Source organism: Perca fluviatilis, chromosome 24 (assembly GCF_010015445.1).
Source record: "Perca fluviatilis chromosome 24, GENO_Pfluv_1.0, whole genome shotgun sequence".
Lineage (NCBI taxonomy): Eukaryota > Metazoa > Chordata > Actinopteri > Perciformes > Percidae > Perca > Perca fluviatilis.
The window spans coordinates 15,797,353-15,823,855 of NC_053135.1; the positions used below are offsets into that span (position 1 = coordinate 15,797,353).

The 26,503-nt window shown below is 40.6% G+C and overlaps 1 protein-coding gene and 14 non-coding genes across 15 annotated transcripts in view; 1 reads left to right on the plus strand and 14 right to left on the minus strand.

The window, feature by feature from the left end:
• LOC120554235 (gastrula zinc finger protein XlCGF8.2DB-like) overlaps positions 1–26,503 on the plus strand; it is a 147,610-nt gene that overhangs the window by 88,823 nt on the left and 32,284 nt on the right. The gene's annotated exons all lie outside the window — the stretch shown is intronic.
• On the minus strand, positions 951–1,022 carry trnaq-uug. The gene has a single exon. It is a non-coding gene; the product is annotated as a tRNA-Gln (tRNA).
• On the minus strand, positions 3,615–3,697 carry trnal-aag. The gene has a single exon. It is a non-coding gene; the product is annotated as a tRNA-Leu (tRNA).
• Positions 5,220–5,291, minus strand: trnaq-uug. The gene has a single exon. It is a non-coding gene; the product is annotated as a tRNA-Gln (tRNA).
• On the minus strand, positions 5,718–5,800 carry trnal-aag. The gene has a single exon. It is a non-coding gene; the product is annotated as a tRNA-Leu (tRNA).
• On the minus strand, positions 11,266–11,337 carry trnaq-uug. The gene has a single exon. It is a non-coding gene; the product is annotated as a tRNA-Gln (tRNA).
• Positions 11,764–11,846, minus strand: trnal-aag. Its single transcript has one exon. It is a non-coding gene; the product is annotated as a tRNA-Leu (tRNA).
• trnaq-uug lies at positions 13,428–13,499 on the minus strand. The gene has a single exon. It is a non-coding gene; the product is annotated as a tRNA-Gln (tRNA).
• On the minus strand, positions 13,924–14,006 carry trnal-aag. The gene has a single exon. It is a non-coding gene; the product is annotated as a tRNA-Leu (tRNA).
• Positions 15,588–15,659, minus strand: trnaq-uug. The gene has a single exon. It is a non-coding gene; the product is annotated as a tRNA-Gln (tRNA).
• On the minus strand, positions 16,083–16,165 carry trnal-aag. The gene has a single exon. It is a non-coding gene; the product is annotated as a tRNA-Leu (tRNA).
• On the minus strand, positions 17,743–17,814 carry trnaq-uug. The gene has a single exon. It is a non-coding gene; the product is annotated as a tRNA-Gln (tRNA).
• Positions 18,241–18,323, minus strand: trnal-aag. Its single transcript has one exon. It is a non-coding gene; the product is annotated as a tRNA-Leu (tRNA).
• On the minus strand, positions 19,903–19,974 carry trnaq-uug. Its single transcript has one exon. It is a non-coding gene; the product is annotated as a tRNA-Gln (tRNA).
• trnal-aag lies at positions 20,399–20,481 on the minus strand. The gene has a single exon. It is a non-coding gene; the product is annotated as a tRNA-Leu (tRNA).

The following is a 26,503-nucleotide window of genomic DNA, read 5'->3' on the forward strand; positions in this document are numbered from 1 at the left end:
ATCAAAGCAGTGATTTTTCCTTAGCTTTTACTCATCAGCTCAAGTTGCACTTCTAGAATGTTAAACTGCAGTTTTGGAATTTTAAGATGCAGTTCTTTAATGTTAATTACAGTTCTAGAATGTTAAATTGTAGTTCTAGAATGTTAGGTTGAAGTTCTAGAATTTTAAGGTGTGTTGTCACCAGACTTTATTCTGATCTGAGGAACAGAAGGTCAGCATAGGACATGATCATACAATGTAGGCAAATTCTAGATTGTTATTTGCAGGGATTGTTATACTGGGATTGAACTGCCCATTTTGTGGTTGAAAGTTGATCCACTCCACTTCTGAGCCACAGCCAGCCTACTGGAGACTAAGAGGACTGACGTTACAAGGAAAGGTTGTAATCATCAAAGCAGTGATTTGACCTTTGCTTTTCTCATCAGCTCAATTCGCAGTTCAAGAATGTTAAGCTGCAGTTCTGGAATTTTATGATGCTGTTCCAGAATGTTAAGATGCGGTTCTAGAATGCTAATCGCAGTTCTAGAATGTTAAGTTGTACTTCTGGAATTTTAAGATGCAGTTTTATAATGTTAATTACAGTTCTAGAATGTTAAATTGTAGTTCTAGAATGTTAAGTTGAACTTCTAGAATGTTAAGCTGCAGTTCTGGAATTTTAAGATACAGTTCTAGAATGTTAAGATGCGGTTCTAGAATGCTAATCGCAGTTCTAGAATGTTAAGTTGTAGTTCTAAAATGATAGAGTGATGTTCTAGAAGTTTTAAGATGCAGTTCAAGAGTGAAACATTACCATTCTAGAATGTAAAGTTACAGTTTAACAGTGTTTGCAACAGAGACAAGCCACCTCAAGCCAACGTTGGCTTTTTAGTTTAGACTTTTTACCTGTAAGCCTACTTTAAGCTAGATGTGGAAAGGATTTTTTTTTTTCACCTGTACTCTGGCTTAAAATCAGGTTCCACCGAGATTTGAACTCGGATCACTGGATTCAAAGTCCAGAGTGCTAACCATTACACCATGGAACCACAACATGGAAGTAACACATGTGTTTGCTAGGCAGGTTCTTACATCATATCCACATGTATGATATCGAAGGCACCCAACAATCACCAAGAAGATACGATGAAAAAGCAGAAATTAATAACTTAATTAATAACTTTAGTAATTTAGTAAGCTAAGCGTTCACAGAGGATGTGGGAAAAGGCAAGTCAAGAAAAGGTTTTGAAGGACTTGCCACAATCAAAAAACCAACAGTAGATAGGTCTACTGTGTACAAACAGATGCTAACTTTACATGGGTTGACAATGAAGATGCTCACAAAGGTGGGGGCTGTACTCACAATTCCGTATCTTGGCATATTCGTGTGACCTAAAATACAAAAAATTGCTAGGTTCTTTTTTTCCCATTATCATGTTTCAGACATTAGTTCCAAAGGAAAAGATTTGCTGTCAGAAGTGGGATTTGAACCCACGCCTCCAGTGGAGACTGCGACCTTAACGCAGCCTGCTGGACCGCTCGGCCATCCTGACCCAATGAATGTATCTTTAGTAGGAATCGTACGGAAAATTATAATACACTAAATCAAACATGTCATGATATAGTAGGTGCTTAGTCATCCGGGTCATAGATATCAAGGGAAGGTTTCTCAATTGTCAGTCCAAATATATGGGCATGTATGGGGACATGGAAGAAAGTCACCAGGGTGGCAATGTGCTTGACAATGGCAATACACTGTGCGGGATGTGAAGGCATCTTACTGAACATTGTACCCCAATGTGCAATACAGGCTAAACCCTGTGGTGGGAATCAAGTTCCATCAATGTTTCTGTCCTCAATGTCCACCTGAGTCTAGAAATGTCCCAGTAGGCTAAAACGTCCACCAATTGCCCACGTGAAAGCCATTAAAAAGACATCTATGATCTGGACCAGATTCCCAGAGGGCGTGTGGCCAGCCGGTACCGATGTGACCCTCACCTCTGTATTCAAAGTGACATAGCAACCCATTAGACTGAGAGAATGTAGAATTTAGAAGTTACAGTTTAACAGTGTTTGTGGTAGATGTAGGGAAAACAAATTGGTCAGACATGGTAGGGAAAGACAGGCAGAGTAAAGAGAGGTACTAGGGACGGAGACTTAGGGGACTGAGATTATAGGAAAATGTTGTAATCATCAAAGCAGTGATTTTACCTTTGCTTTTACTCATCAGCTCAAGTTGCAGTTCTAAAATGTTAAACTGCAGTTTTGGAATTTTAAGATGCAGTTCTTTAATGTTAATTACAGTTCTAGAATGTTAAATTGGTAGTTCTAGAATGTTAGGTTGAAGTTCTAGAATTTTAAGGTGTGTTGGCACCAGACTTTATTCTGATCTGAGGAACAGAAGGTCAGCATAGGACATGATCATACAATGTAGGCAAATTCTAGATTGTTATTTGCAGGGATTGTTATACTGGGATTGAACTGCCCATTTTGTGGTTGAAAGTTGATCCACTCCACTTCTGAGCCACAGCCAGCCTACTGGAGACTAAGAGGACTGACGTTACAAGGAAAGGTTGTAATCATCAAAGCAGTGATTTGACCTTTGCTTTTCTCATCAGCTCAATTCGCAGTTCAAGAATGTTAAGCTGCAGTTCTGGAATTTTATGATGCTGTTCCAGAATGTTAAGATGCGGTTCTAGAATGCTAATCGTAGTTCTAGAATGTTAAGTTGTACTTCTGGAATTTTAAGATGGAGTTTTATATGTTAATTACAGTTCTAGAATGTTAAATTGTAGTTCTAGAATGTTAAGTTGAACTTCTAGAATGTTAAGCTGCAGTTCTGGAATTTTAAGATACAGTTCTAGAATGTTAAGATGCGGTTCTAGAATGCTAATCGCAGTTCTAGAATGTTAAGTTGTAGTTCTAAAATGATAGAGTGATGTTCTAGAAGTTTTAAGATGCAGTTCAAGAGTGAAACATTACCATTCTAGAATGTAAAGTTACAGTTTAACAGTGTTTGCAACAGAGACAAGCCACCTCAAGCCAACGTTGGCTTTTTAGTTTAGACTTTTTACCTGTAAGCCTACTTTAAGCTAGATGTGGAAAGGATATTTTTTTTTCACCTGTACTCTGGCTTAAAATCAGTTTCCACCGAGATTAGAACTCCGATCACTGGATTCAAAGTCCAGAGTGCTAACCATTACACCATGGAACCACAACATGGAAGTAACACATGTGTTTGCTAGGCAGGTTCTTACATCATATGCACATCTATGATATCGAAGGCACCCAACAATCACCAAGAAGATACGATGAAAAAGCAGAAATTAATAACTTAATTAATAACTTTAGTAATTTAGTAAGCTAAGCGTTCACAGAGGATGTGGGAAAAGGCAAGTCAAGAAAAGGTTTTGAAGGACTTGCCACAATCAATGAAACCAATAGTAGATAGGTCTACTGTGTACAAACAGATGCTAACTTTACATGGGTTGACAATGAAGATGCTCACAAAAGGTGGGGCTGTACTCACAATTCCATTATCTTGTCGCATATTCGTGTGACCTAAAATACAAAGAATTGCTAGGTTCTTTTTTTCTCCCATTATCATGTTTCAGACATTAGTTCCAAAGGAAAAGACTTGCTGTCAGAAGTGGGATTTGAACCCACGCCTCCAGTGGAGACTGCGACCTTAACGCAGCGCCTTGGACCGCTCGGCCATCCTGACCCAATGAGTGTATCCTTAGTAGGAATCGTCAGGAAAATTATAATACACTGAATCAAACGTCATGATATAGTAGGTTCTTAGTCATCCAGGTCATAGATATCAAGGGAAGGTTTCTCAATTGTCAGTCCAAATATATGGGCATGTATGGGGACATGGAAGAAAGTCACCAGGGTGGCAATGTGCTTGACAATGGCAATACACTGTGCGGGATGTGAAGGCATCTTACTGACATTGTACCCCAATGTGCAATACAGGCTAAACCCTGTGGTGGGAATCAAGTTCCTTCAATGTTTCTGTCCTCAATGTCCACCTGAGTCTAGAAATGTCCCAGTAGGCCAAAACGTCCACCAATTAGCCACGTGAAAGTATCAAAAAGACATCTATGATCTGAACCAGATTCCCAGATGCGTGTGGCCAGCCGGTACCGATGTGACCCTCACCTCTGTATTCAAAGTGACATAGAAACCCATTAGACTAATCTGCGATAACACACGATAAGATTTGTTTTGCAGCCACCTTCAAGGAACAGAGACAATTTCTGGTCACTGTTAAGTCAGCAAGCCACCTCAAGCCATTACTGTCTTTTTACTTCAGACTTTTTACCTGTAAATCTACTTTAAGCTAAATATGGAAAGGTTGTTATTTCTTCACCTGTACTCTGGCTTAAAACCAGGTTCCACTGAGATTTGAATTCAGATCACTTGAATGTGAGTCTAGAGTGCTAACCATTACACCACAGAACCACCAGACTGAAAAGTTATGGGTTTGCTCGGTAGTTTCTTACATCATATCTTGTGGTTAAAAGTTGATCCGCTCCACCTCTGATCCACAGCCAACCTACTGGAGACTAAGAGTACTGACATCATAAGGAAAGGTTGTAATATTCAGCTCAATTCGCAGTTCAAGAATGTTAAGCTGCAGTTCTGGAATGTTAAATTGCGGTAGCCAGAATTTTTTTGTGCTTGAGAACGTTAAATTTCAGACTAGAATGTTAAGCTGCAGTTCTAGAGTTTTACATACAACTCTAGAATGGTAAAGATGCTTTTCACCAGAATATATTCTGATCAGAGCAACAGGAAGTGAGCGTAGCACATGATCGTACAACGCAGGTATATTCTAGACTGTTAGTTGAAGGGATTGAACTGCCCTTTTTGTGGTTGAAAGTTGATCTGCTTCAAGCAAACCAGAGCCACCTGACACTGTGCCTAAGTAAGAGATTCCCACTCTCAAAACCACCACCGCCCAACGTGGGGCTCGAACCCACGACCCTGAGATTAAGAGTCTCATGTATCTTATGATCTGGACCAGATTCCCAGAGGGCGTGAGGCCAGCCGGTACCGATGTGACCCTCACCTCTGTATTCAAAGTGACATAGCAACCCATTAGACTGAGAGAATGTAGAATTTAGAAGTTACAGTTTCAACCAACGTTGGCTTTTTAGTTTAGACTTTTTACCTGTAAGCCTACTTTAAGCTAGATGTGGAAAGGATTTTTTTTTTCACCTGTACTCTGGCTTAAAATCAGGTTCCACCGAGATTTGAACTCGGATCACTGGATTCAAAGTCCAGAGTGCTAACCATTACACCATGGAACCAACACATGGAAGTAACACATGTGTTTGCTAGGCAGGTTCTTACATCATATCCACATGTATGATATCGAAGGCACCCAACAATCACAAAGAAGATATGATGAAAAAGCAGAAATTAATAACTTAATTAATAACTTTAGTAATTTAGTAAGGTAAGCGTTCACAGAGGATGTGGGAAAAGGCAAGTCAAGAAAAGGTTTTGAAGGACTTGCCACAATCAATGAAACCAACAGTAGATAGGTCTACTGTGTACAAACAGATGCTAACTTTACATGGGTTGACAATGAAGATGCTCACAAAAGGTGGGGCTGTACTCACAATTCCGTATCTTGCGCATATTCGTGTGTGACCTAAAATACAAAGAATTGCTAGGTTCTTTTTTTTCCCATTATCATGTTTCAGACATTAGTTCCAAAGGAAAAGACTTGCTGTCAGAAGTGGGATTTGAACCCACGCCTCCAGTGGAGACTGCGACCTTAACTCAGCGCCTTGGACCGCTCGGCCATCCTGACCCAATGAATGTATCTTTAGTAGGAATCGTCAGGAAAATTATAATACACTAAATCAAACATGTCATGATATAGTAGGTTCTTAGTCATCCAGGTCATAGATATCAAGGGAAGGTTTCTCAATTGTCAGTCCAAATATATGGGCATGTATGGGGACATGGAAGAAAGTCACCAGGGTGGGGTGCTGTGCTTGACAATGGCAATACACTGTGCGGGATGTGAAGGCATCTTACTGAAATTGTACCCCAATGTGCAATACAGGCTAAACCCTGTGGTGTGAATCAAGTTCCATCAATGTTTCTGTCCTCAATGTCCACCTGAGTCTAGAAATGTCCCAGTAGGCTAAAACGTCCACCAGTTAGCCACGTGAAAGCATTAAAAAGACATCTATGATCTGGACCAGATTCCCAAAATGCGTGTGGCCAGCCGGTACCGATGTGACCCTCACCTCTGTATTCAAAGTGACATAGCAACCCATTAGACTGAGAGAATGTAGAATTTAGAAGTTACAGTTTAACAGTGTTTGTGGTAGATGTAGGGAAAACAAATTGGTCAGACATGGTAGGGAAAGACAGGCAGAGTGCTAGGGTACTGGAGACTTAGGGGACTGAGATTATAGGAAAATGTTGTAATCATCAAAGCAGTGATTTTTCCTTAGCTTTTACTCATCAGCTCAAGTTGCACTTCTAGAATGTTTAACTGCAGTTTTGGAATTTTAAGATGCAGTTCTTTAATGTTAATTACAGTTCTAGAATGTTAAATTGTAGTTCTAGAATGTTAGGTTGAAGTTCTTAGAATTTTAAGGTGTGTTGGCACCAGACTTCTATTCTGATCTGAGGAACAGAAGGTCAGCATAGGACATGATCATACAATGGTGGGCAAATTCCTAGATTGTTTGCAGGATTGTTATACTGATTGAACTGCCCATTTTGTGGCTGAAAGTTGATCCACTCCACTTCTGAGCCACAGCCAGCTTCCATTGAGACTAAGAGGACTGACGTGCTATAAGGAAAAGGTTGTAATCATCAAAGCAGTGATTTGACCTTTGCTTTTCTCATCGCCTGACCGCAGTTCAAGAATGTTAAGCTGCAGTTCTGAATTTTATGATGCTGTTCCAGAATGTTAAGATGCGGTTCTAGAATGCTAATCGCAGTTCTAGAATGTTGTTGTACCTCTGGAATTTTAAGATGCAGTTTTATAATGTTACCATAGTTCTAGAATGTTAAATTGTAGTTCTAGAATGTTAAGTTGAACTTCTAGAATGTTAAGCTGCAGTTCTGGGAATTTTAAAGATGTACAGTTCTAGAATGTTAAGATGCGGGTTCTAGAATGCTAATCGCGAGTTCTAGAAATTAAGTTGTAGTTCTAAAATGTGCGGAAAATATGGCACCGGACCGGAACCACGGAAAGCCGATCCACCCCGGAGCCACAGCCAGCCCAGCACTGAGGACCAAGAGGACCGGACGCGAAGGAAAAGGAATCATCGACCAATCCGCGAATCGACGAACGCGAATCGAACGTTAAGTCAGGAATCGAAGACGGACCATGCCCCAGGAACACAACTGAATCGCCGGAACTGAAGCAGCCGAAACGGGAATCGTGAAGACATGAAACGAAGAGCCGGAAACGGAACGCGAATCCCAGAACAGTCCCAAAACGACAGAGTGACAAACGCCCATGACGGAAGAGTGAAACACACCACATTCCCAGCCGAACAGGAGACGAAGCCACCCGGCCAACGGGCGGCGGAAGCCGCACCAGGATGAAAGGACCCAGACCAACCGACGGAACCCGGGATCACCGGATCTGAAGTCCAGAAAACAACTATCATGGACCATGGAAATCAATAAATACGGAAGGAATACACGGACCTCTGGCATAATGGCGGATGGACCGGAGACCCAAATCAATCGAAGATCGACGAATCATCAACCCCAGACCAACAACTTTAACGGAAGCGCCCACAGGATGGAAAAGCCGGCACGGAAGGACCCACACACCGAATCGAAACCAACAGATAGGCCCACCAAAATAAACAGAATCCCTTTACATGGCTGACAACGGAAGATGCCCACAGCGGCCAGACCACAATCCGGTGATCTGGCGATGACCCAGGTGGACCCGAAAACAAAGAATCGGCCCCATCATGCCCAGACATTAACCCGAAGGAAAGATTTGCTGTCAGGAAGTGGATTTGAACCTGAACGCCCAGTGGAGACCGCGGACCCGAACGCGGAAATGGACCGGAAGGACCCGGACCCAATCGAACGGAGGAACGCACAGGAAAACGACACCCAAATCAAACACGACACCCAGGCCGGCAGATGGCGGAAGGAAGAACCGGCCCAAATACGCGGCACAAATGGACATGGAAGAAACACCAGGGTGGCCGGACAATCGGCACACCAGTGGACAGAAGGCATCCACTGAACGAATCCCCAACGCAATACATGGAACCGTGGAATCCGACCAACCAACCACCCGGAGTCCAGGAACGTCCCCAGCCAAAAACCAACCACCAGAAGGACGGAAAGACAAAAAGACATTCATGATCCGGGACCAGATCCCCAGAGGGCCGGACCAACGGTATCTCAGGACATGGAACGCATTGACCGAGAGAACGTAGAAGCCAACAGTGGTGGATGGAAACAAACTGGTCAGACATGGTAGGGAAGACAGGCAGAGCACCAGGGTACCGGAGGACGGAGGACCGGAGGATTATAGGAAATGGAATCAATGCGGACGCCCCAGCCGGACCATCGGGCCTGCCAGACCCCGGAATGGAACTGCACCTTTAAGATGGAATGGCACTGAAGGAATGGAATGTTCAATCAGGAAGTTCTAGAACAGGGTTGAATGAATGGAAAGAAACACAGACTTTAGCCCTGATCTGAGGAACAGAAGGTCAAAGACAGGACATGGATCACAATGGTGGAATGGATTGAAATATTTGTGGACGAAGAAAATGGATTGAAATCAACGAAAGGACTTGGGAGAGCCACAGCCAGCCTAATGGAGACCAAGAGGACTGGAAGGAAGAATTGAATGGACGGAATGGACCAAGAAACAAGAATGAAAGAAGGAAGCCTGGAATTTATGGACATGAAGGAAGATGGAATGGAATGGAATAAAGAAAGAATGGAATTTTGAAGATGGAAGGAATAAAGAAGGAAGTTCTAGAATGAAAGGAATTAGAATGGAAGAAAGGAATGGAAGAAGGAATGGAAGAAGGAATGGAATGGAGTTCTAGAATGGAAAGGAATGAACATGGATAAATGGAAGATGTGGAAACAAGAGGGAAATGACAATGGAATGGAAGAAGAAAGGAAGGACAAATAACGGAAACAAGATGTGGAAAGTGGAATGGAAATCGAAACCTGAATGGATCAATGGATCTCGAAACCAGAATTGACATAACCATGGAACACAACATGGAAGGAATAAAGAGAACATTCACACAAGGAATGGGGAAGGAATGGATGAAAAAGCAGAAATTAATAACTTAATTAATAACTTTAGTAATTTAGTAAGCTAAGCGTTCACAGAGGATGTGGGAAAAGGCAAGTCAAGAAAAGGTTTTGAAGGACTTGCCACAATCAATGAAACCAACAGTAGATAGGTCTACTGTGTACAAACAGATGCTAACTTTACATGGGTTGACAATGAAGATGCTCACAAAAGGTGGGGCTGTACTCACAATTCCGTATCTTGCGCATATTCGTGTGACCTAAAATACAAAGAATTGCTAGGTTCTTTTTTTTCCCATTATCATGTTTCAGACATTAGTTCCAAAGGAAAAGACTTGCTGTCAGAAGTGGGATTTGAACCCACGCCTCCAGTGGAGACTGCGACCTTAACGCACGCCCTTGGACCGTCGGCCATCCTGACCCAATGAATGTATCTTTAGTAGGAATCGTCAGGAAAATTATAATACACTAAATCAAACATGTCATGATATAGTAGGTGCTTAGTCATCCAGGTCATAGATATCAAGGGAAGGTTTCTCAATTGTCAGTCCAAATATATGGGCATGTATGGGGACATGGAAGAAAGTCACCAGGGTGGCAATGTGCTTGACAATGGCAATACACTGTGCGGGATGTGAAGGCATCTTACTGAAATTGTACCCCAATGTGCAATACAGGCTAAACCCTGTGGTGGGAATCAAGTTCCATCAATGTTTCTGTCCTCAATGTCCACCTGAGTCTAGAAATGTCCCAGTAGGCTAAAACGTCCACCAGTTAGCCACGTGAAAGCATTAAAAAGACATCTATGATCTGGACCAGATTCCCAGAGGGCGTGTGGCCAGCCGGTACCGATGTGACCCTCACCTCTGTATTCAAAGTGACATAGCAACCCATTAGACTGAGAGAGAATGTAGAATTTAGAAGTTACAGTTTAACAGTGTTTGTGGTAGATGTAGGGAAAACAAATTGGTCAGACATGGTAGGGAAAGACAGGCAGAGTACTAGGGTACTGGAGACTTAGAGGACTGAGATTATAGGAAAATGTTGTAATCATCAAAGCAGTGATTTTTCCTTAGCTTTTACTCATCAGCTCAAGTTGCACTTCTAGAATGTTAAACTGCAGTTTTGGAATTTTAAGATGCAGTTCTTTAATGTTAATTACAGTTCTAGAATGTTAAATTGTAGTTCTAGAATGTTAGGTTGAAGTTCTAGAATTTTAAGGTGTGTTGTCACCAGACTTTATTCTGATCTGAGGAACAGAAGGTCAGCATAGGACATGATCATACAATGTAGGCAAATTCTAGATTGTTATTTGCAGGGATTGTTATACTGGGATTGAACTGCCCATTTTGTGGTTGAAAGTTGATCCACTCCACTTCTGAGCCACAGCCAGCCTACTGGAGACTAAGAGGACTGACGTTACAAGGAAAGGTTGTAATCATCAAAGCAGTGATTTGACCTTTGCTTTTCTCATCAGCTCAATTCGCAGTTCAAGAATGTTAAGCTGCAGTTCTGGAATTTTATGATGCTGTTCCAGAATGTTAAGATGCGGTTCTAGAATGCTAATCGCAGTTCTAGAATGTTAAGTTGTACTTCTGGAATTTTAAGATGCAGTTTTATAATGTTAATTACAGTTCTAGAATGTTAAATTGTAGTTCTAGAATGTTAAGTTGAACTTCTAGAATGTTAAGCTGCAGTTCTGGAATTTTAAGATACAGTTCTAGAATGTTAAGATGCGGTTCTAGAATGCTAATCGCAGTTCTAGAATGTTAAGTTGTAGTTCTAAAATGATAGAGTGATGTTCTAGAAGTTTTAAGATGCAGTTCAAGAGTGAAACATTACCATTCTAGAATGTAAAGTTACAGTTTAACAGTGTTTGCAACAGAGACAAGCCACCTCAAGCCAACGTTGGCTTTTTAGTTTAGACTTTTTACCTGTAAGCCTACTTTAAGCTAGATGTGGAAAGGATTTTTTTTTTCACCTGTACTCTGGCTTAAAATCAGGTTCCACCGAGATTTGAACTCGGATCACTGGATTCAAAGTCCAGAGTGCTAACCATTACACCATGGAACCACAACATGGAAGTAACACATGTGTTTGCTAGGCAGGTTCTTACATCATATCCACATGTATGATATCGAAGGCACCCAACAATCACCAAGAAGATACGATGAAAAAGCAGAAATTAATAACTTAATTAATAACTTTAGTAATTTAGTAAGCTAAGCCGTTCACAGAGGATGATGGGAAAAGGCAAGTCAAGAAAAGGTTTTGAAGGACTTGCCACAATCAATGAAACCAACAGTAGATAGGTCTACTGTGTACAAACAGATGCTAACTTTACATGGGTTGACAATGAAGATGCTCACAAAAGGTGGGGCTGTACTCACACTTGCATTCCTTTATCCATATACGTGTGACCTAAAATACAAAGAATTGCTAGGTTCTTTTTTTCCCATTATCATGTTTCAGACATTAGTTCCAAAGGAAAAGATTTGCTGTCAGAAGTGGGATTTGAACCCACGCCTCCAGTGGAGACTGCGACCTTAACGCAGCGCCTTGGACCGCTCGGCCATCCTGACCCAATGAATGTATCTTTAGTAGGAATCGTCAGGAAAATTATAATACACTAAATCAAACATGTCATGATATAGTAGGTGCTTAGTCATCCAGGTCATAGATATCAAGGGAAGGTTTCTCAATTGTCAGTCCAAATATATGGGCATGTATGGGGACATGGAAGAAAGTCACCAGGGGTGGCAATGTGCTTGACAATGGCAATACACTGTTGCGGGATGTGAAGGCATCTTACTGAAATTGTACCCCAATGTGCAATACAGGCTAAACCCTGTGGTGGGAATCAAGTTCCATCAATGTTTCTGTCCTCAATGTCCACCTGAGTCTAGAAATGTCCCAGTAGGCCAAAACGTCCACCAATTAGCCACCGTGAAAGCATTAAAAAGACATCTATGATCTGAACCAGATTCCCAGAGGGGCGCGTGGCCCGCCGGTACCGATGTGACCCTCACCTCTGTATTCAAAGTGACATAGCAACCCATTAGACTGAGAGAATGTAGAATTTAGAAGTTACAGTTTAACAGTGTTTGTGGTAGATGTAGGGAAAACAAATTGGTCAGACATGGTAGGGAAAGACAGGCAGAGTACTAGGGTACTGGAGACTTAGAGGACTGAGATTATAGGAAAATGTTGTAATCATCAAAGCAGTGATTTTTCCTTAGCTTTTACTCATCAGCTCAAGTTGCACTTCTAGAATGTTAAACTGCAGTTTTGGAATTTTAAGATGCAGTTCTTTAATGTTAATTACAGTTCTAGAATGTTAAATTGTAGTTCTAGAATGTTAGGTTGAAGTTCTAGAATTTTAAGGTGTGTTGTCACCAGACTTTATTCTGATCTGAGGAACAGAAGGTCAGCATAGGACATGATCATACAATGTAGGCAAATTCTAGATTGTTATTTGCAGGGATTGTTATACTGGGATTGAACTGCCCATTTTGTGGTTGAAAGTTGATCCACTCCACTTCTGAGCCACAGCCAGCCTACTGGAGACTAAGAGGACTGACGTTACAAGGAAAGGTTGTAATCATCAAAGCAGTGATTTGACCTTTGCTTTTCTCATCAGCTCAATTCGCAGTTCAAGAATGTTAAGCTGCAGTTCTGGAATTTTATGATGCTGTTCCAGAATGTTAAGATGCGGTTCTAGAATGCTAATCGCAGTTCTAGAATGTTAAGTTGTACTTCTGGAATTTTAAGATGCAGTTTTATAATGTTAATTACAGTTCTAGAATGTTAAATTGTAGTTCTAGAATGTTAAGTTGAACTTCTAGAATGTTAAGCTGCAGTTCTGGAATTTTAAGATACAGTTCTAGAATGTTAAGATGCGGTTCTAGAATGCTAATCGCAGTTCTAGAATGTTAAGTTGTAGTTCTAAAATGATAGAGTGATGTTCTAGAAGTTTTAAGATGCAGTTCAAGAGTGAAACATTACCATTCTAGAATGTAAAGTTACAGTTTAACAGTGTTTGCAACAGAGACAAGCCAACTCAAGCCAACATTGGCTTTTTAGTTTAGACTTTTTACCTGTAAGCCTACTTTAAGCTAGATGTGGAAAGTATTTTTTTTTCACCTGTACTCTGGCTTAAAATCAGGTTCCACCGAGATTTGAACTCGGATCACTGGATTCAAAGTCCAGAGTGCTAACCATTACACCATGGAACCACAACATGGAAGTAACACATGTGTTTGCTAGGCAGGTTCTTACATCATATCCACATGTATGATATCGAAGGCACCCAACAATCACCAAGAAGATACGATGAAAAAGCAGAAATTAATAACTTAATTAATAACTTTAGTAATTTAGTAAGCTAAGCGTTCACAGAGGATGTGGGAAAAGGCAAGTCAAGAAAAGGTTTTGAAGGACTTGCCACAATCAATGAAACCAACAGTAGATAGGTCTACTGTGTACAAACAGATGCTAACTTTACATGGGTTGACAATGAAGATGCTCACAAAAGGTGGGGCTGTACTCACAATTCCGTATCTTGCGCATATTCGTGTGACCTAAAATACAAAGAATTGCTAGGTTCTTTTTTTTCCCATTATCATGTTTCAGACATTAGTTCCAAAGGAAAAGATTTGCTGTCAGAAGTGGGATTTGAACCCACGCCTCCAGTGGAGACTGCGACCTTAACGCAGCGCCTTGGACCGCTCGGCCATCCTGACCCAATGAATGTATCTTTAGTAGGAATCGTCAGGAAAATTATAATACACTAAATCAAACATGTCATGATATAGTAGGTGCTTAGTCATCCAGGTCATAGATATGAAGGGAAGGTTTCTCAATTGTCAGTCCAAATATATGGGCATGTATGGGGACATGGAAGAAAGTCACCAGGGTGGCAATGTGCTTGACAATGGCAATACACTGTGCGGGATGTGAAGGCATCTTACTGAAATTGTACCCCAATGTGCAATACAGGCTAAACCCTGTGGTGGGAATCAAGTTCCATCAATGTTTCTGTCCTCAATGTCCACCTGAGTCTAGAAATGTCCCAGTAGGCCAAAACGTCCACCAGCAGCTTAGCGCGGAAAGCATTAAAAAGACATCTATGATCTGAACCAGATTCCCAGAGGGCGTGTGGCCAGCCGGTACCGATGTGACCCTCACCTCTGTATTCAAAGTGACATAGCAACCCATTAGACTGAGAGAATGTAGAATTTAGAAGTTACAGTTTAACAGTGTTTGTGGTAGATGTAGGGAAAACAAATTGGTCAGACATGGTAGGGAAAGACAGGCAGAGTACTAGGGTACTGGAGACTTAGAGGACTGAGATTATAGGAAAATGTTGTAATCATCAAAGCAGTGATTTTTCCTTAGCTTTTACTCATCAGCTCAAGTTGCACTTCTAGAATGTTAAACTGCAGTTTTGGAATTTTAAGATGCAGTTCTATGATGTTAATTACAGTTCTAGAATGTTAAATTGTAGTTCTAGAATGTTAGGTTGAAGTTCTAGAATTTTAAGGTGTGTTGTCACCAGACTTTATTCTGATCTGAGGAACAGAAGGTCAGCATAGGACATGATCATACAATGTAGGCAAATTCTAGATTGTTATTTGCAGGGATTGTTATACTGGGATTGAACTGCCCATTTTGTGGTTGAAAGTTGATCCACTCCACTTCTGAGCCACAGCCAGCCTACTGGAGACTAAGAGGACTGACGTTACAAGGAAAGGTTGTAATCATCAAAGCAGTGATTTGACCTTTGCTTTTCTCATCAGCTCAATTCGCAGTTCAAGAATGTTAAGCTGCAGTTCTGGAATTTTATGATGCTGTTCCAGAATGTTAAGATGCGGTTCTAGAATGCTAATCGCAGTTCTAGAATGTTAAGTTGTACTTCTGGAATTTTAAGATGCAGTTTTATAATGTTAATTACAGTTCTAGAATGTTAAATTGTAGTTCTAGAATGTTAAGTTGAACTTCTAGAATGTTAAGCTGCAGTTCTGGAATTTTAAGATACAGTTCTAGAATGTTAAGATGCGGTTCTAGAATGCTAATCGCAGTTCTAGAATGTTAAGTTGTAGTTCTAAAATGATAGAGTGATGTTCTAGAAGTTTTAAGATGCAGTTCAAGAGTGAAACATTACCATTCTAGAATGTAAAGTTACAGTTTAACAGTGTTTGCAACAGAGACAAGCCACCTCAAGCCAACGTTGGCTTTTTAGTTTAGACTTTTTACCTGTAAGCCTACTTTAAGCTAGATGTGGAAAGGATTTTTTTTTTTCACCTGTACTCTGGCTTAAAATCAGGTTCCACCGAGATTTGAACTCGGATCACTGGATTCAAAGTCCAGAGTGCTAACCATTACACCATGGAACCACAACATGGAAGTAACACATGTGTTTGCTAGGCAGGTTCTTACATCATATCCACATGTATGATATCGAAGGCACCCAACAATCACCAAGAAGATACGATGAAAAAGCAGAAATTAATAACTTAATTAATAACTTTAGTAATTTAGTAAGCTAAGCGTTCACAGAGGATGTGGGAAAAGGCAAGTCAAGAAAAGGTTTTGAAGGACTTGCCACAATCAATGAAACCAACAGTAGATAGGTCTACTGTGTACAAACAGATGCTAACTTTACATGGGTTGACAATGAAGATGCTCACAAAAGGTGGGGCTGTACTCACAATTCCGTATCTTGCGCATATTTGTGTGACCTAAAATACAAAGAATTGCTAGGTTCTTTTTTTCCCATTATCATGTTTCAGACATTAGTTCCAAAGGAAAAGATTTGCTGTCAGAAGTGGGATTTGAACCCACGCCTCCAGTGGAGACTGCGACCTTAACGCAGCGCCTTGGACCGCTCGGCCATCCTGACCCAATGAATGTATCTTTAGTAGGAATCGTCAGGAAAATTATAATACACTAAATCAAACATGTCATGATATAGTAGGTGCTTAGTCATCCAGGTCATAGATATCAAGGGAAGGTTTCTCAATTGTCAGTCCAAATATATGGGCATGTATGGGGACATGGAAGAAAGTCACCAGGGTGGCAATGTGCTTGACAATGGCAATACACTGTGCGGGATGTGAAGGCATCTTACTGAAATTGTACCCCAATGTGCAATACAGGCTAAACCCTGTGGTGGGAATCAAGTTCCATCAATGTTTCTGTCCTCAATGTCCACCTGAGTCTAGAAATGTCCCAGTAGGCCCAAAAACGTCCACCAATTAGCTACCGGAAAGCATTAAAAAGACATCTATGATCTGGACCAGATTCCCAGAGGGCGGTGGCCAGCCGGTACCGATGTGACCCTCACCTCTGTATTCAAAGTGACATAGCAACCCATTAGACTGAGAGAATGTAGAATTTAGAAGTTACAGTTTAACAGTGTTTGTGGTAGATGTAGGGAAAACAAATTGGTCGGACATGGTAGGGAAAGACAGGCAGAGTAATAAGGTACTGGAGACTTAGAGGACTGAGATTATAGGAAAATGTTGTAATCATCAAAGCAGTGATTTTTCCTTAGCTTTTACTCATCAGCTCAAGTTGCACTTCTAGAATGTTAAACTGCAGTTTTGGAATTTTAAGATGCAGTTCTTTAATGTTAATTACAGTTCTAGAATGTTAAATTGTAGTTCTAGAATGTTAGGTTGAAGTTCTAGAATTTTAAGGTGTGTTGTCACCAGACTTTATTCTGATCTGAGGAACAGAAGGTCAGCATAGGACATGATCATACAATGTAGGCAAATTCTAGATTGTTATTTGCAGGGATTGTTATACTGGGATTGAACTGCCCATTTTGTGGTTGAAAGTTGATCCACTCCACTTCTGAGCCACAGCCAGCCTACTGGAGACTAAGAGGACTGACGTTACAAGGAAAGGTTGTAATCATCAAAGCAGTGATTTGACCTTTGCTTTTCTCATCAGCTCAATTCGCAGTTCAAGAATGTTAAGCTGCAGTTCTGGAATTTTATGATGCTGTTCCAGAATGTTAAGATGCGGTTCTAGAATGCTAATCGCAGTTCTAGAATGTTAAGTTGTACTTCTGGAATTTTAAGATGCAGTTTTATAATGTTAATTACAGTTCTAGAATGTTAAATTGTAGTTCTAGAATGTTAAGTTGAACTTCTAGAATGTTAAGCTGCAGTTCTGGAATTTTAAGATACAGTTCTAGAATGTTAAGATGCGGTTCTAGAATGCTAATCGCAGTTCTAGAATGTTAAGTTGTAGTTCTAAAATGATAGAGTGATGTTCTAGAAGTTTTAAGATGCAGTTCAAGAGTGAAACATTACCATTCTAGAATGTAAAGTTACAGTTTAACAGTGTTTGCAACAGAGACAAGCCACCTCAAGCCGACATTGCTTTTAGTTTAGACTTTTTACCTGTAAGCCTACTTTAAGCTAGATGTGGAAAGGATTTTTTTTTTCACCTGTACTCTGGCTTAAAATCAGGTTCCACCGAGATTTGAACTCGGATCACTGGATTCAAAGTCCAGAGTGCTAACCATTACACCATGGAACCACAACATGGAAGTAACACATGTGTTTGCTAGGCAGGTTCTTACATCATATCCACATGTATGATATCGAAGGCACCCAACAATCACCAAGAAGATACGATGAAAAAGCAGAAATTAATAACTTAATTAATAACTTTAGTAATTTAGTAAGCTAAGCGTTCACAGAGGATGTGGGAAAAGGCAAGTCAAGAAAAGGTTTTGAAGGACTTGCCACAATCAATGAAACCAACAGTAGATAGGTCTACTGTGTACAAACAGATGCTAACTTTACATGGGTTGACAATGAAGATGCTGCCACAAAAGGGCGGGGCTGTACTCACAATTCCGTTATCTTGGCATATTCGTGTGACCTAAAATACAAAGAATTGCTAGGTTCTTTTTTTCCCATTATCATGTTTCAGACATTAGTTCCAAAGGAAAAGATTTGCTGTCAGAAGTGGGATTTGAACCCACGCCTCCAGTGGAGACTGGCGACCTTAACGCACGCCTTGGACCGCCCGGCCATCCTGACCCAATGAATGTATCTTTAGTAGGAATCGTCAGGAAAATTATAATACACTAAATCAAACATGTCATGATATAGTAGGTGCTTAGTCATCCAGGTCATAGATATGAAGGGAAGGTTTCTCAATTGTCAGTCCAAATATATGGGCATGTATGGGGACATGGAAGAAAGTCACCAGGGTGGCAATGTGCTTGACAATGGCAATACACTGTGCGGGATGTGAAGGCATCTTACTGAAATTGTACCCCAATGTGCAATACAGGCTAAACCCTGTGGTGGGAATCAAGTTCCATCAATGTTTCTGTCCTCAATGTCCACCTGTGTGTAAAAATGTCCCAGTAGGCCAAAACGTCCACCAATTAGCCACGTGAAAGCATTAAAAAGACATCTATGATCTGGACCAGATTCCCAGAGGGCGTGTGGCCAGCCGGTACCGATGTGACCCTCACCTCTGTATTCAAAGTGACATAGCAACCCATTAGACTGAGAGAATGTAGAATTTAGAAGTTACAGTTTAACAGTGTTTGTGGTAGATGTAGGGAAAACAAATTGGTCAGACATGGTAGGGAAAGACAGGCAGAGTACTAGGGTACTGGAGACTTAGAGGACTGAGATTATAGGAAAATGTTGTAATCATCAAAGCAGTGATTTTTCCTTAGCTTTTACTCATCAGCTCAAGTTGCACTTCTAGAATGTTAAACTGCAGTTTTGGAATTTTAAGATGCAGTTCTTTAATGTTAATTACAGTTCTAGAATGTTAAATTGTAGTTCTAGAATGTTAGGTTGAAGTTCTAGAATTTTAAGGTGTGTTGTCACCAGACTTTATTCTGATCTGAGGAACAGAAGGTCAGCATAGGACATGATCATACAATGTAGGCAAATTCTAGATTGTTATTTGCAGGGATTGTTATACTGGGATTGAACTGCCCATTTTGTGGTTGAAAGTTGATCCACTCCACTTCTGAGCCACAGCCAGCCTACTGGAGACTAAGAGGACTGACGTTACAAGGAAAGGTTGTAATCATCAAAGCAGTGATTTGACCTTTGCTTTTCTCATCAGCTCAATTCGCAGTTCAAGAATGTTAAGCTGCAGTTCTGGAATTTTATGATGCTGTTCCAGAATGTTAAGATGCGGTTCTAGAATGCTAATCGCAGTTCTAGAATGTTAAGTTGTACTTCTGGAATTTTAAGATGCAGTTTTATAATGTTAATTACAGTTCTAGAATGTTAAATTGTAGTTCTAGAATGTTAAGTTGAACTTCTAGAATGTTAAGCTGCAGTTCTGGAATTTTAAGATACAGTTCTAGAATGTTAAGATGCGGTTCTAGAATGCTAATCGCAGTTCTAGAATGTTAAGTTGTAGTTCTAAAATGATAGAGTGATGTTCTAGAAGTTTTAAGATGCAGTTCAAGAGTGAAACATTACCATTCTAGAATGTAAAGTTACAGTTTAACAGTGTTTGCAACAGAGACAAGCCACATCAAGCCAACGTTGGCTTTTTAGTTTAGACTTTTTACCTGTAAGCCTACTTTAAGCTAGATGTGGAAAGGATTTTTTTTTTTCACCTGTACTCTGGCTTAAAATCAGGTTCCACCGAGATTTGAACTCGGATCACTGGATTCAAAGTCCAGAGTGCTAACCATTACACCATGGAACCACAACATGGAAGTAACACATGTGTTTGCTAGGCAGGTTCTTACATCATATCCACATGTATGATATCGAAGGCACCCAACAATCACCAAGAAGATACGATGAAAAAGCAGAAATTAATAACTTAATTAATAACTTTAGTAATTTAGTAAGCTAAGCGTTCACAGAGGATGTGGGAAAAGGCAAGTCAAGAAAAGGTTTTGAAGGACTTGCCACAATCAATGAAACCAACAGTAGATAGGTCTACTGTGTACAAACAGATGCTAACTTTACATGGGTTGACAATGAAGATGCTCACAAAAGGTGGGGCTGTACTCACAATTCCGTATCTTGCGCATATTTGTGTGACCTAAAATACAAAGAATTGCTAGGTTCTTTTTTTTCCCATTATCATGTTTCAGACATTAGTTCCAAAGGAAAAGATTTGCTGTCAGAAGTGGGATTTGAACCCACGCCTCCAGTGGAGACTGCGACCTTAACGCAGCGCCTTGGACCGCTCGGCCATCCTGACCCAATGAATGTATCTTTAGTAGGAATCGTCAGGAAAATTATAATACACTAAATCAAACATGTCATGATATAGTAGGTGCTTAGTCATCCAGGTCATAGATATCAAGGGAAGGTTTCTCAATTGTCAGTCCAAATATATGGGCATGTATGGGGACATGGAAGAAAGTCACCAGGGTGGCAATGTGCTTGACAATGGCAATACACTGTGCGGGATGTGAAGGCATCTTACTGAAATTGTACCCCAATGTGCAATACAGGCTAAACCCTGTGGTGGGAATCAAGTTCCATCAATGTTTCTGTCCTCAATGTCCACCTGAGTCTAGAAATGTCCCAGTAGGCCAAAACGTCCACCAATTAGCCACGTGAAAGCATTAAAAAGACATCTATGATCTGGACCAGATTCCCAGAGGGCGTGTGGCCAGCCGGTACCGATGTGACCCTCACCTCTGTATTCAAAGTGACATAGCAACCCATTAGACTGAGAGAATGTAGAATTTAGAAGTTACAGTTTAACAGTGTTTGTGGTAGATGTAGGGAAAACAAATTGGTCAGACATGGTAGGGAAAGACAGGCAGAGTACTAGGGTACTGGAGACTTAGAGGACTGAGATTATAGGAAAATGTTGTAATCATCAAAGCAGTGATTTTTCCTTAGCTTTTACTCATCAGCTCAAGTTGCACTTCTAGAATGTTAAACTGCAGTTTTGGAATTTTAAGATGCAGTTCTTTAATGTTAATTACAGTTCTAGAATGTTAAATTGTAGTTCTAGAATGTTAGGTTGAAGTTCTAGAATTTTAAGGTGTGTTGTCACCAGACTTTATTCTGATCTGAGGAACAGAAGGTCAGCATAGGACATGATCATACAATGTAGGCAAATTCTAGATTGTTATTTGCAGGGATTGTTATACTGGGATTGAACTGCCCATTTTGTGGTTGAAAGTTGATCCACTCCACTTCTGAGCCACAGCCAGCCTACTGGAGACTAAGAGGACTGACGTTACAAGGAAAGGTTGTAATCATCAAAGCAGATTTGACTACTGTTTACTTTTTACTTTATTAAAAATGCTAAATTGTAGTTCTAGAATGTTAAGTTGAACTTCTAGAATGTTAAGCTGCAGTTCTGGAATTTTAAGATACAGTTCTAGAATGTTAAGATGCGGTTCTAGAATGCTAATCGCAGTTCTAGAATGTTAAGTTGTAGTTCTAAAATGATAGAGTGATGTTCTAGAAGTTTTAAGATGCAGTTCAAGAGTGAAACATTACCATTCTAGAATGTAAAGTTACAGTTTAACAGTGTTTGCAATAGAGACAAGCCACCTCAAGCCAACGTTGGCTTTTTAGTTTAGACTTTTTACCTGTAAGCCTACTTTAAGCTAGATGTGGAAAGTGGAAAGGATGTTTTTTTTTCATCTGTACTCTGGCTTAAACTCAGGTTCCACTGAGATTTGAACCTTTGCTTTTACTCATCAGCTCAATTCACAGTTCAAGAATGTTAAGCTGCAGTTCTGGAATGTTAAATTGCGGTAGCTAGAATTTTTTTATGCTTGAGAATGTTAAATTTCAGACTAGAATGGGGGCTGGGTGGGCATAGAAAATCATGCATAAATATGAAATTAACTTTCATATGGGATTTCTTGTGAATGCAATACAAAAAAAAGAAGCAAGTTTGCAGGTTATTCACCTAAATGCTCAGTTCACCCCAATGCAGAATTAGTTTTCAAAATGTATAATCGAATGGATCTTTATTGTCAATGTTTAAAAAACAGCGAAACACAGTTTAGCAGCTCTCAGAATGACAACCATTATTATACAAGGAGTTGATTCTGCAATGATATAAAGCATTTGGGTAAATAACTGCTAACATACCATTTTTTAAACTCAAAAATCATGTTAAAGGGATTTACTGTAAGTACACTTAAAGCAAAATAAAATCTCTGTTACTCATAATAGCAAACTTTACAAAATAATGATCAACCGCATTCTACTTCAAGCACGTTACCTTTGAATGAATTCCAGTGTGCAAGATGCTTGCTCCTGGTACACCAGATTGAAAATGTAGTAGCTCGAAAACAAAGCTGCCATTCCAGCCACAAAGTTGGGATGTGGAGGTACAACCACCTGACCCTCGATGCTCAGCATCCAAACGCTTGCTGTGAGCAATTCACCTAGACATAAATAAACAAATGGTTTACATGCACATTTTTTTCTTCTGTTGCCTTCCACATAAACATGTGCACGTTAAACTAACGTGTCCTTCATAGCCTCTGTCTTTGCAATGCTTTACAAGTGATTACAAGAAAATAGACTACCTAAGACAATTAGTCTTGGAGAGTCAGGAAGCTGTATTGTTTCTTCAACGTAAGCTGCTGTTGCCAACACCTAAAAGACAAAGAAAAATTGATTCAAAATTTACAGTGACTTTTCTAAGCTCAAGACTGTTGTTGGTAACAACATCATACCAATATAATTTTTGAAAACTTCATAATATAATAATTACATCTGCCTGCAGAAGGAGTCCCTCAGGTATTTCTTTGAAGTGTGCCATAAGCAGGAGGATTATGACTGGCCATGGATCACACTCTTCTTCTTGGTTGTACATCCCTAGGATGCGCTTCACCTCATCTATATTAGTCCCTGCTGGCTTCTGTTCAAAAAACTGAAGGATCAGCTTCCCCTTTTTTTCCATAGCCTGATCCATCTTATCCAGGACAACAATGTCTGTGAGTAATTTGAAATGGCTGTACAGCTCTTTCGGTGTGAAAAGATAGGGCCACTCATTTTTCAGCTCAGCAATCGAAGGAGGTGGGCTGGCATTTATGGCTTTTCTTTGAAGGAAGTAGGTTGTTTCCATTAACTTACTCAAATATCCCTTGTCTGCACCAGCTGGACCCTCAACACGGTAGAGGTCTTTCATTTCACTCTGCTTCTCTTTGAGACTCACATAAGTTTCTCCTTGTGGACAGTCAGGCTGCCATCTCACGCAACCATATTGGTCAACTGGTCCTCGAGGTATGTCTGCAGCTGAATTTGGAACCTGTTTCGGCATCCTTCGTCTTGAGAGAACACTTCCACGATTAACATGTTCTACTCGTGTTTTTAACTGAGTCAAAAGTGATCCATAGCCACTTCCAATCACAGTGCCATCTCTCATGACATCAGCAAAGCTTCCAGGATGCTGCTTTACAATCATCTTGGCCACTGTCAGGCACTGAGATTTTGACGGATTTAATTCAGTCAGCCTCATTTCATTTATGATGATTCGTATCATTTCCCTGCGGTCTTTAGCAGATGGACGTTTCCCCTGTGCAATGGCGGTCCTGATACCAGCAGGCATTTGGTTCCATGGAACAACGGAGTTCTCAGGCCAGGCATTTAAATTCAAATTCATACTGGAGCTACTGCTAGGCAGACTTGGAGTGGTGGAGGTGTCGTGGATTCAGAAGATAGGGGATCCTCTGTAGTTGACCTGAAGAAAATCTCAGATGGTTCTACGGGAGTCAGCGTCAAACATGTTGTTTGGTCTATGAGAAAAAGAAGACAAAGAACATTTTCTTAGAATAGCACCACTAAATACAATAACATCCAACATTTTCAGTTAATGTACTTAAGCATTCCTTAGCCTACCTAAATGTTATACATTTTTTTCTCCTTGTAATATGTATAGTGTATAAAAGTAACCAGCTTTTAATTTGATAAAAGTAGCTTTCGTCTTTTAAGGACTTTATAAACATTATCTAAGACATACCTTCGTTTTGCCATGCATTTAGAAGCTTCCGACACTGGATAGGTGTAATGTTGGCAGGGAGGTCCTCCTCTTTGATGAACTGAAGATCAGATCTGGTTTCCACTCCAATAGTTTCCAACTTTATGAGGATGGACTGAAGTTTATCCTCTGGTAGGCTAGGTAATACAGCCAACACCGCGTGTCTAATGTCCTCCCCCAGTGCTGCCATTTCACTCTTGGAGGGAATGATGAAATATGATCACTGATGTGCAATTCAGCTTGTACCCCATTAGTGGATAATAATCAAGAAGGTCGTCTTGTTTAACACACATGTAGTTTGAGTCATGGTCTGTTAGACTGTGAATACCCAAACCAGAAAGTTCCACAGCCTTCTGCCTCCCCACAATAAAATAGGCAACATCACTATGATGGATCAAAATTAACATAATCTCACCCATGTGAGGGCCCTCATCATCTCGTTCTAGAACCACATGCATTCCTTTTTTGTACTTTGTCCCTTTGACAGTGACATCATTAGTCGCTACAGTAGTGTCATGGGTGAAGCTATATAGTGCAGTTGCTGCCTTGATGCTCTCATTATAGTCACCAACATAGAATGCTGTTCCTTTCTCAACCTGGATGACAGGAGGGAACAGACTGCCAGCACTTAAGTATGCTTGAAGGAGCTGGTGTCGCTCTGCTAGAGTAGCACACTATAGGAAACTAGACATGAGCTGAGTAGAAACTAGACAGACATCCGCTATGTAAAGGGTGTCGTATGAGTCATAGGTCAGGCAGGTCATTGCATTGATGTGTATGTGAACTTACCCTAATAAAAGCTGGCCGAAAGAAGAAGGAGGCAGAACTCACTTTGCCAGGGTAGACTGAGGAGTCTGCAGGGAAGTGCTGTTCTCCTTCTGCAGAAGCCAATTGAATGTACTAGGTCTCTGTGTGTTCATTGCATATTTACAGGTTGGGGCTGAAGTGATCTGAATTCGGGGTGCACCTTTGAGGCACATCAATTTTGGGGGCAGGTCACCCAGACCACCTGAATTGACTTTCCAAGCCGAGGTGAACGGAGTGCAGAACACCCAGTCGCGACACAAAAGGTAAGCAGACCTTTCTTCTGCATTGAGCACAGCTAAATTAACATTGGTGTTCTGTCTCTCAGTAATCAAAGCTTGCTAAATTGTGAAAACAGTATATGCATAGTAGAAGGTAAAAAGTGTACCTGAGTGTGGCAACTCCACCTGGTCTCTGAGGGACAGGATAAAGCTGGGTTAGAGGCCCGAGAGGTGAGGTCTCTCAAATTCTGTTAAGGGTTAGAGGCCCGAGAGGTAAAGTCTCTCAAATTCTGTTAAGGGTTAGAGGCCCGAGAGGTAAAGTCTCTCAAATTCTGTTAAGGGTTAGAGGCCCGAGAGGTAAAAACTCTCAAATTCTGTTAAGGGTTAGAGGCCCGAGAGGTAAAGACTCTCAAATTCTGTTAAGGGTTAGAGGCCCGGGGAACTGAGACACTCCCCGAATTCTACTGCTAAAATATATAAAAAAAAAAAAAGAAATACAGCCTTGTGTGAATGTTGGATAACTGAAGACTGAAAACACAGTGGTACTAGTTAGACTACTGTGGAAGTAGGTGGACAGGAGTCCAAATTACAGATATATAAGCTTTGGTGTCGTGGGGATTGGGTAAGTCCATCCTCACTAGGTCTGAGTATTCGGGACATTAGTGTGCCATACCACTCGGACGGCCAGAGCCAGTGTAAAGCCCAGTAAGTAAAAACACATACAACGCATACACAGACATTTGCACACACATAGACAAGGGTAATGCATGAGTGAGAACTGTGTATGAGTGCTAGATGAAACTCAACTGAAGCAGCAGTACTGCCCGAAACCTGTCGGTGTCAACATAAAGCAGTAGTCTGTTGAAGTAAGTTGGGGGAAATCTAGATTAAGGATTTGAGTGTGGCAAACCAAATATAAGCAGAACTAGTGCCTCCTAAAGGAATCATGGACGGAGAATTTGACAGAGAACTAGATGATGGGGGATGGGGGCCTAATAGTCATTTTAAAACAGCTGAAGATCAGCTAAAGGCATTAGAAAAAGTGGTAAAAACAACAAAAGAACCCAAAGACGCACAGAGCATAATTGTACAAATGAGAAAGGATGTAACACAGTTATTGGTTGATAAAGGAAAAACTCTCAAGGATAAGGGATCCTTACTACAGGAATTCTGGAAAAGGGAAAAGCAGGCCAAAGGTCAAGTGGTGACGGAGGCAGAAGCTCTGAGGACCTGTG